This window comes from Lissotriton vulgaris, chromosome 5 (genome assembly GCF_964263255.1).
Source record: "Lissotriton vulgaris chromosome 5, aLisVul1.2, whole genome shotgun sequence".
NCBI lineage: Eukaryota > Metazoa > Chordata > Amphibia > Caudata > Salamandridae > Lissotriton > Lissotriton vulgaris.
This window is the reverse complement of record NC_141693.1, coordinates 1545548676-1545558488: the sequence shown is the minus strand read 5'-3', so window position 1 is coordinate 1545558488 and position 9813 is coordinate 1545548676. Positions and strand designations below refer to the sequence as shown.

The 9813-nt window shown below is 39.6% G+C and overlaps 6 non-coding genes across 6 annotated transcripts; all 6 read left to right on the top strand.

Moving 5' to 3' along the window:
• The first annotated feature begins 1487 nt into the window (after positions 1-1487).
• TRNAR-UCG (transfer RNA arginine (anticodon UCG)) lies at positions 1488-1560 on the top strand. Its single transcript has one exon. It is a non-coding gene; the product is annotated as a tRNA-Arg (tRNA).
• A 1522-nt stretch (positions 1561-3082) lies between these two features.
• Positions 3083-3155, top strand: TRNAR-UCG (transfer RNA arginine (anticodon UCG)). Its single transcript has one exon. It is a non-coding gene; the product is annotated as a tRNA-Arg (tRNA).
• An 803-nt stretch (positions 3156-3958) lies between these two features.
• Positions 3959-4031, top strand: TRNAR-CCU (transfer RNA arginine (anticodon CCU)). Its single transcript has one exon. It is a non-coding gene; the product is annotated as a tRNA-Arg (tRNA).
• Positions 4032-4675: 644 nt separating this feature from the next.
• Positions 4676-4748, top strand: TRNAR-UCG (transfer RNA arginine (anticodon UCG)). Its single transcript has one exon. It is a non-coding gene; the product is annotated as a tRNA-Arg (tRNA).
• An 803-nt stretch (positions 4749-5551) lies between these two features.
• On the top strand, positions 5552-5624 carry TRNAR-CCU (transfer RNA arginine (anticodon CCU)). The gene has a single exon. It is a non-coding gene; the product is annotated as a tRNA-Arg (tRNA).
• Positions 5625-7144: 1520 nt separating this feature from the next.
• TRNAR-CCU (transfer RNA arginine (anticodon CCU)) lies at positions 7145-7217 on the top strand. The gene has a single exon. It is a non-coding gene; the product is annotated as a tRNA-Arg (tRNA).
• Positions 7218-9813: the final 2596 nt, after the last annotated feature.

Sequence of the window (9813 nt, the reverse complement as noted above, 5' to 3'; positions counted from 1 at the left end):
TTCAGAATGGAAGCAGGCTCTTCCAATACTCTTATAGCCATCATGTTCTCATTCCAAATTATTCATGAAGTGGAGTACATACTGCACAGTCATTTAGATTGCATCTTCAGCCTAAAATCTTGTCCATGTTAGTGGCATTAAGAAGTGCTTCTATGTACACGCACTGAATATGTAATAGGGTTGCAGAATTTTGACTTGACAGAATGGGTTTTTAGCTTAAGGGTGTGTAGATGAAATGCAAGGTGTGTAAGTATGTGTTCATGGAGTGCTTCAAGTGTAAAAATCTGTATGATTTGTGCAGTTAAAGTGCTAATTTTGCCTACGAGAAAGAAAAGTACTACAGAAGAATTATAAAGGTTTTGCACATTGGCTGCCTTTGCTGATGACACAGTTGGCTAATTTGTAAAGCATTGGTCTATTAAGTTGCAGAGTGTGGTTGAACTTGGTTAGCAGACTTGGTGCCTGTTTCTATGTCCTGCTGAAGACAAGGACGGCTTGATACCACTGTCAAAGCCCAGTTTATTGAGAAAAGCATCCAGGAAAGAAGAAGTGTTGAGTCGAAAGTGGTTCTCCTCCAATTTCTCTCCACTTGCGCGAAATGCAGAGCCTCCATTATAGCACAGAACAGAGTGTTAAAGTCGGGGATGGAAGAGGATGAAAATGGGAAGTTTACTTATGGAGAGAACTGAGAAATGTCCTGTGTGCAGACACCAGTGTTTGACGATTGAATACATTTAAATAATGCCTCTAGACTGCAAGTGTTCATCTGTGCCTCAGTGGCCTAATGAATAAGGCACTGGCCTCCTAAGCCAGGGATTGTGGGTTTGAGTCCCATCTGAGGTAAAAACCAATATCCAGTATTACCTTTCTTGAAAAATTTATATATTTATTACATGCTTCCGCTCAGAAGCTTATGAGGTATTAGGAACTTTGAAATGGTACCATTTTACTTCTGTACTCTCCGGACTCATGTTGGTGTTCTGAAACTACAAAGTAGATTTTTGAACACCTATCTTTGTCAGATGCAACTTTGACCCGGCAGAAGATATTCCTTTGGAAAAAATGATTTGAATTGGATTGGTGTAACTGTTGTTTCTAGAGGTGGTGACAGGCTTTCAGCTACTTGAATAGGGCAAGGCAGGATTCATGAAACGTATACAACCTTTGAGCGTGTGTAAATTGGCATATCCAGAAAGGAGCAGTTTGTACTACTGTCAAAACAGTTTCTCTCCACCTCTAGAAATATCCAGAGCTATGTAAAGCATACAACTGAGCTTTAATCTCATGAAGAAAGAGGTTTAAATGCAAAAAAGAAAACAAAAGCTTATCGTACTGGTGACATTCTCATTATATAGATTCCAAAAGAGTGCTTTAATTGAAAGGAGCTGAAAAAACACAATGGGATGTAAACCTAAATAACTATCAATATCATATTTCCCATCCTTGCATACCACCTACATTATAAAAATAAGCACAGCAGGACATATGACCGCGTGGCCTAATGGATAAGGTGTCTGACTTCGGATCAGAAGATTGAGGGTTCGAGTCCCTTCGTGGTCCGTTTTTGCCAATGGACACACAACTCAGCTTTCCGTTCAGAATGGAAGCAGGCTCTTCCAATACTCTTATAGCCATCATGTTCTCATTCCTAATTATTCATGAAGTGGAGTACATACTGCACAGTCATTTAGATTGCATCTTCAGCCTAAAATCTTGTCCATGTTAGTGGCATTAAGAAGTGCTTCTATGTACACGCACTGAATATGTAATAGGGTTGCAGAATTTTGACTTGACAGAATGGGTTTTTAGCTTAAGGGTGTGTAGATGAAATGCAAGGTGTGTAAGTATGTGTTCATGGAGTGCTTCAAGTGTAAAAATCTGTATGATTTGTGCAGTTAAAGTGCTAATTTTGCCTACGAGAAAGAAAAGTACTACAGAAGAATTATAAAGGATTGGCACATTGGCTGCCTTTGCTGATGACAAAGTTGGCTAATTTGTAAAGCATTGGTCTATTAAGTTGCAGAGTGTGGTTGAACTTGGTTAGGAGACTTGGTGCCTGTTTCGGTGTCCTGCTGAAGACAAGGACGGCTTGATACCACTGTCAAAGCCCATTTTATTGAGATAAGCATCCAGGAAAGAAGAAGTGTTGAGTCGAAAGTGGTTCTCCTCCAATTTCTCTCCACTTGCTCGAAATGCAGAGCCTCCATTATAGCACAGACCAGTGTGTTAAAGTAGGGGATGGAAGAGGATGAAAATGGGAAGTTTACTTATGGAGAGAACTGAGAAATGTCCTGTGTTTGCAGACACCAGTGTTTGACAATTGAATACATTTAAATAATGCCTCTAGACTGAAAGTGTTCATCTGTGCCTCAGTGGCCTAATGGATAAGGCACTGGCCTCCTAAGCCAGGGATTGGGGGTTCGAGTCCCATCTGAGGTGAAAACGAATATCCAGTATTACTTTTCTTGAAAAATTTATATATTTATTACATGCTTCCGCTCAGAAGTTTATGAGGTATTAGGAACTTGAAATGGTACCATTTTACTTCTGTACTCTCCGGACTCATGTTGGTGTTCTGAAACTACAAAGTAGATTTTTAAACACCTATCTTTGTCAGATGCAACTTTGACCCGGCAGAAGATATTCCTTTGGAAAAAATGATTTGAATTGGATTGGTGTAACTGTTGTTTCTAGAGGTGGTGACAGGCTTTCAGCTACTTGAATAGGGCAAGGCAGGATTCATGAAACGTATACAACCTTTGAGCGTGTGTAAATTGGCATATCCAGAAAGGAGCAGTTTGTACTACTGTCAAAACAGTTTCTCTCCACTTCTGGAAATATCCAGAGCTATGTAAAGCATACAACTGAGCTTTAATCTCATGAAGAAAGAGGTTTAAATGCAAAAAAGAAAACAAAAGCTTATCGTACTGGTGACATTCTCATTATATAGATTCCAAAAGAGTGCTTTAATTGAAAGGAGCTGAAAAAACACAATGGGATGTAAACCTAAATAACTATCAATATCATATTTCCCATCCTTGCATACCACCTACATTATAAAAATAAGCACAGCAGGACATATGACCGCGCGGCCTAATGGATAAGGTGTCTGACTTCGGATCAGAAGGTTGAGGGTTCGAGTCCCTTCGTGGTCGGTTTTTGCCAATGGACACACAACTCAGCTTTCTGTTCAGAATGGAAGCAGGCTCTTCCAATACTCGTATAGCCATCATGTTCTCATTCCTAATTATTCATGAAGTGGAGTACATACTGCACAGTCATTTAGATTGCATCTTCAGCCTAAAATCTTGTCCATGTTAGTGGCATTAAGAAGTGCTTCTATGTACACGCACTGAATATGTAATAGGGTTGCAGAATTTTGACTTGACGAATGGGTTTTTAGCTTAAGGGTGTGTAGATGAAATGCAAGGTGTGTCAGTATGTGTTCATGGAGTGCTTCAAGTGTAAAAATCTGTATGGTTTGTGCAGTTAAAGTGCTAAGTTTGCCTACGAGAAAGAAAAGTACTACAGAAGAATTATAAAGGATTGGCACATTGGCTGCCTTTGCTGATGACACAGTTGGCTAATTTGTAAAGCATTGGTCTATTAAGTTGCAGAGTGTGGTTGAACTTGGTTAGGAGACTTGGTGCCTGTTTCTGTATCCTGCTGAAGACAAGGACGGCTTGATACCACTGTCAAAGCCCAGTTTATTGAGAAAAGCATCCAGGAAAGAAGAAGTGTTGAGTCGAAAGTGGTTCTCCTCCAATTCCTCTCCACTTGCTCGAAATGCAGAGCCTCCATTATAGCACAGAACAGAGTGTTAAAGTCGGGGATGGAAGAGGATGAAAATGGGAAGTTTACTTATGGAGAGAACTGAGAAATGTCCTGTGTGCAGACACCAGTGTTTGACAATTGAATACATTTGAATAATGCCTCTAGACTGCAAGTGTTCATCTGTGCCTCAGTGGCCTAATGGATAAGGCACTGGCCTCCTAAGCCAGGGATTGTGGGTTCGAGTCCCATCTGAGGTGAAAACCAATATCCACTATTACTTTTCTAGAAAAATGTATATATTTATTACATGCTTCCGCTCAGAAGCTTATGAGGTATTAGGAACTTTGAAATGGTACCATTTTACTTCTGTACTCTCCGGACTCATGTTGGTGTTCTGAAACTACAAAGTAGATTTTTAAACACCTATCTTTGTCAGATGCAACTTTGACCCGGCAGAAGATATTCCTTTGGAAAAAATGATTTGAATCGGATTGGTGTAACTGTTGTTTCTAGAGGTGGTGACAGGCTTTCAGCTACTTGAATAGGGCAAGGCAGGATTCATGAAACGTATACAACCTTTGAGCGTGTGTAAATTGGCATATCCAGAAAGGAGCAGTTTTTACTACTGTCAAAACAGTTTCTCTCCACCTCTAGAAATATCCAGAGCTATGTAAAGCGTACAACTGAGCTTTATTCTCATGAAGAAAGAGGTTTAAATACAAAAAAGAAAACAAAAGCTTATCGTACTGGTGACATTTTCTATATATAGATTCCAAAAGAGTGCTTTAATTGAAAGGAGCTGAAAACACACAATGGGATGTAAACCTAAATAACTATCAATATCATATTTCCCATCCTTGCATACCACCTACATTATAAAAATAAGCACAGCAGGACATTTGACCGCGCGGCCTAATGGATAAGGTGTCTGACTTCGGATCAGAAGGTTGAGGGTTCGAGTCCCTTCGTGGTCGGTTTTTGCCAATGGACACACAACTCAGCTTTCCGTTCAGAATGGAAGCAGGCTCTTCCAATACTCGTATAGCCATCATGTTCTCATTCCTAATTATTCATGAAGTGGAGTACATACTGCACAGTCATTTAGATTGCATCTTCAGCCTAAAATCTTGTTCATGTTAGTGGCATTAAGAAGTGCTTCTATGTACACGCATGGAATATGTAATAGGGTTGCAGAATTTTGACTTGACAGAATGGGTTTTTAGCTTAAGGGTGTGTAGATGAAATGCAAGGTGTGTAAGTATGTGTTCATGGAGTGCTTCAAGTGTAAAATCTATATGATTTGTTCAGTTAAAGTGCTAATTTTGCCTACGAGAAAGAGAAGTACTACAGAAGAATTATAAAGGATAGGCACATTGGCTTCCTTTGCTGATGACACAGTTGGCTAATTTGTGAAGCATTGGTCTATTAAGTTGCAGAGTGTGGTTGAACTTGATTAGGAGACTTGGTGCCTGTTTCTATGTCCTGCTGAAGACAAGGACGGCTTGATACCACTGTCAAAGCCCAGTTTATTGAGAAAAGCATCCAGGAAAGAAGAAGTGTTGAGTCGAAAGTGGTTCTCCTCCAATTTCTCTCCACTTGCTCGAAATGCAGAGCCTCCATTATAGCACAGAACAGAGTGTTAAAGTTGGGCATGGAAGAGGATGAAAATGGGAAGTTTACTTATGGAGAGAACTGAGAAATGTCCTGTGTGCAGACACCAGTGTTTGACGATTGAATACATTTAGATAATGCCTCTAGACTGCAAGTGTTTATCTGTGCCTCAGTGGCCTAATGGATAAGGCACTGGCCTCCTAAGCCAGGGATTGTGGGTTCGAGTCCCATCTGAGGTGAAAACCAATATCCACTCTTACTTTTCCAGAAAAATTGATATATTTATTACATGCTTCCGCTCAGAAGCTTATGAGGTATTAGGAACTTTGAAATGGTACCATTTTACTTCTGTACTCTTCAGCGTCATGTTGGTGTTCTGAAACTACAAAGTAGATTTTTAAACACCTATCTTTGTCGGATACAACTTTGACCCGTCAGAAGATATTCCTTTGGAAAAAATGATTTGAATTGGATTGGTGTAACTGTTGTTTCTAGAGGTGGTGACAGGCTTTCAGCTACTTGAATAGGGCAAGTCAGGATTCATGAAACGTATACAACCTTTGAGCGTGTGTAAATTGGCATATCCAGAAAGGAGCAGTTTGTACTACTGTCAAAACAGTTTCTCTCCACTTCTGGAAATATCCAGAGCTATGTAAAGCATACAACTGAGCTTTAATCTCATGAATAAAGAGGTTAAAATGCAAAAAAGAAAACAAAAGCTTATCGTACTGGTGACATTCTCATTATATAGATTCCAAAAGAGTGCTTTAATTGAAAGGAGCTGAAAAAACACAATGGGATGTAAACCTAAATAACTATCAATATCATATTTCCCATCTTTGCATACCACCTACATTATAAAAATAAGCACAGCAGGACATATGACCGTGTGGCCTAATGGATAAGGTGTCTGACTTCGGATCAAAAGATTGAGGGTTCGAGTCCCTTCGTGGTCGGTTTTTGCCAATGGTCACACAACTCATCTTTCCATTCAGAATGGAAGCAGGCTCTTCCAATACTCTTATAGCCATCATGTTCTCATTCCAAATTATTCATGAAGTGGAGTACATACTGCACAGTCATTTAGATTGCATCTTCAGCCTAAAATCTTGTTCATGTTAGTGGCATTAAGAAGTGCTTCTATGTACACGCACTGAATATGTAATAGGGTTGCAGAATTTTGACTTGACAAAATGGGTTTTTAGCTTAAGGGTGTGTAGATGAAATGCAAGGTGTGTAAGCATGTGTTCATGGAGTGCTTCAAGTGTAAAATCTGTATGATTTGTGCAGTTAAAGTGCTAATTTTGCCTACGAGAAAGAGAAGTACTACAGAAGAATTATAAAGGATTGGCACATTGGCTGCCTTTGCTGATGACACAGTTGGCTAATTTGTAAAGCATTGGTCTATTAAGTTGCAGAGTGTGGTTGAACTTGGTTAGGAGACTTGGTGCCTGTTTCTGTGTCCTGCTGAAGACAAGGACGGCTTGATACCACTGTCAAAGCCTAGTTTATTGAGAAAAGCATCCAGGAAAGAAGAAGTGTTGAGTCGAAAGTGGTTCTCCTCCAATTTCTCTCCACTTGCTCGAAATGCAGAGCCTCCATTATAGCACAGAACAGAGTGTTAAAGTCGGGGATGGAAGAGGATGAAAATGGGAAGTTTACTAATGGAGAGAACTGAGAAATGTCCTGTGTGCAGACACCAGTGATTGACGATTGAATACATTTAAATAATGCCTCTAGACTGCAAGTGTTTATCTGTGCCTCAGTGGCCTAATGGATAAGGCACTGGCCTCCTAAGCCAGGGATTGTGGGTTCGAGTCCCATCTGAGGTGAAAACCAATATCCACTCTTTCTTTTCCAGAAAAATTGATATATTTATTACATGCTTCCGCTCAGAAGCTTATGTGGTATTAGGAACTTTGAAATGGTACCATTTTACTTCTGTACTCTTCAGAGTCATGTTGGTGTTCTGAAACTACAAAGTAGATTTTTAAACACCTATCTTTGTCAGATGCAACTTTGACCCGGCAGAAGATATTCCTTTGGAAAAAATGATTTGAATTGGATTGGTGTAACTGTTGTTTCTAGAGGTGGTGACAGGCTTTCAGCTACTTGAATAGGGCAAGTCAGGATTCATGAAACGTATACAACCTTTGAGCGTGTGTAAATTGGCATATCCAGAAAGGAGCAGTTTTTACTACTGTCAAAACAGTTTCTCTCCACTTCTAGAAATATCCAGAGCTATGTAAAGCATACAACTGAGCTTTATTCTCATGAAGAAAGAGGTTTAAATGCAAAAAAGAAAACAAAAGCTTATCGTACTGGTGACATTCTCATTATATAGATTCCAAAAGAGTGCTTTAATTGAAAGGAGCTGAAAAAACACAATGGGATGTAAACCTAAATAACTATCAATATCATATTTCCCATCCTTGCATACCACCTACATTATAAAAATAAGCACAGCAAGACATATGACCGCGTGGCCTAATGGATAAGGCGTCTGACTTCGGATCAGAAGATTGAGGGTTGGAGTCCCTTTGTGGTCGGTTTTTGCCAATGGTCACACAACTTAGCTTTCCGTTCAGAATGGAAGCAGGCTCTTCCAATACTCTTATAGCCATCATGTTCTCATTCCTAATTATTCATGAAGTGGAGTACATACTGCACAGTCATTTAGATTGCATCTTCAGCCTAAAATCTTGTCCATGTTAGTGGCATTAAGAAGTGCTTCTATGTACATGCACTGAATATGTAATAGGGTTGCAGAATTTTGACTTGACAGAATGGGTTTTTAGCTTAAGGGTGTGTAGATGAAATGCAAGGTGTGTAAGTATGTGTCCATGGAGTGCTTCAAGTGTAAAATCTGTATGATTTGTGCAGTTAAAGTGCTAATTTTGCCTACGAGAAAGAGAAGTACTACAGAAGAATTATAAAGGATTGGCACATTGGCTGCCTTTGCTGATGACACAGTTGGCTAATTTGTGAAGCATTGGTCTATTAAGTTGCAGAGTGTGGTTGAACTTGGTTAGGAGACTTGGTGCCTGTTTCTGTGTCCTGCTAAAGACAAGGACAGCTTGATACCACTGTCAAAGCCCAGTTTATTGAGAAAAGCATCCAGGAAAGAAGAAGTGTTGAGTCGAAAGTGGTTCTCCTCCAATTTCTCTCCACTTGCGCGAAATGCAGAGCCTCCATTATAGCACAGAACAGAGTGTTAAAGTCGGGGATGGAAGAGGATGAAAATGGGAAGTTTACTTATGGAGAGAACTGAGAAATGTCCTGTGTGCAGACACCAGTGTTTGACGATTGAATACATTTAAATAATGCCTGTAGACTGCAAATGTTTATCTGTGCCTCAGTGCCTAATGGATAAGACACTGGCCTCCTAAGCCAGGGATTGTGGGTTCGAGTCCCATCTGAGGTGAAAACCAATATCCACTCTTACTTTTCCAGAAAAATTGATATATTTATTACATGCTTCCGCTCAGAAGCTTATGTGGTATTAGGAACTTTGAAATGGTACCATTTTACTTCGGTACTCTTCAGAGTCATGTTGGTGTTCTGAAACTACAAAGTAGATTTTTAAACACCTATCTTTGTCAGATGCAACTTTGACCCGGCAGAAGATATACCTTTTTCGAAAAAATTATTTGAATTGGATTGGTGTAACTGTTGTTTCTAGAGGTGGTGACAGGCTTTCAGCTACTTGAATAGGGCAAGTCAGGATTCATGAAACGTATACAACCTTTGAGCGTGTGTAAATTGGCATATCCAGAAAGGAGCAGTTTGTACTACTGTCAAAACAGTTTCTCTCCACTTCTGGAAATATCCAGAGCTATGTAAAGCATACAACTGAGCTTTAATCTCATGAAGAAAGAGGTTTAAATGCAAAAAAGAAAACAAAAGCTTATCAAACTGGTGACATTCTCATTATATAGATTCCAAAAGAGTGCTTTAATTGAAAGGAGCTGAGAACACACAATGGGATGTAAACCTAAATAACTATCAATATCATATTTCCCATCCTTGCATACCACCTACATTATAAAAATAAGCACAGCAGGACATATGACCGCTTGGCCTAATGTATAAGGCGTCTGACTTCGTATCAGAAGATTGAGGGTTCGAGTCCCTTCGTGGTCGGTTTTTGCCAATGGTCACACAACTCAGATTTCCATTCAGAATGGAAGCAGGCTCTTCCATTACTCTTATAGCCATCATGTTCTCATTCCTAATTATTCATGAAGTGGAGTACATACTGCACAGTCATTTAGATTGCATCTTCAGCCTAAAATCTTGTTCATGTTAGTGGCATTAAGAAGTGCTTCTATGTACACGCACTGAATATGTAATAGGGTTGCAGAATTTTGACTTGACAGAATGGGTTTTTAGCTTAAGGGTGTGTAGATGAAATGCAAGGTGTGTAAG